We start from the raw sequence: 705 nt of genomic DNA on the forward strand, positions 1-705 counted from the left end.
AATGAGCCACATGACTTCTTTTGGAAAAAAGATTTGTATCCTAACATGAACACTCCTCTTTGTAAAATTAAATATAAAAAAATGTAATATTATTATTTTCTTATATTGTATATTTTCTTATTCTAATTTTTGAGTTTATTTATTTAACTTAATATTATCATTTCTTATATTGTATATTTTCTTATTTTAATTTTCAAGTTTATTTCTTTAACCTTTTTGTAAACTAAACGTAAAAAAATGTAATATTGTATATTTTCTTATATTGTATATTTTCATATTCTAATTTTCGAATTTATTTATTTAATTTTTTATATGAAATGGTAATATTACATTAAGGACAGTTACCAAAAAAAAATGTCATGTGTCGTTTTTTGGAAGAAGTTTTTTTCGCTGATGTGGACGCTCTCTGGAGCTTCAAAGGGTTCCTTTTATTAGTATAGATTAAAACGGAAGTCACAACCTTGATTCATGTGTGATTTTTTAAAAAATAGACCCTCACTAGAAATCAGTTAACAATCATTTATAACTAATAATATGGATTAATAATATATCATTCCTAATATAACATCGACTCCTAAAAACTCGGATGGTTAACAAACTCACATTGATTCATGTGTGATATTTTTATTTGGATCATCATTTAATTTTTTTATTAAATGTATTTCCTTAATGCTAATATATAATCTTTTAACTACTTAAATCATA

The sequence above is a fragment of the Brassica oleracea genome, chromosome C3, assembly GCF_000695525.1.
Source record: "Brassica oleracea var. oleracea cultivar TO1000 chromosome C3, BOL, whole genome shotgun sequence".
Taxonomy (NCBI): domain Eukaryota; kingdom Viridiplantae; phylum Streptophyta; class Magnoliopsida; order Brassicales; family Brassicaceae; genus Brassica; species Brassica oleracea.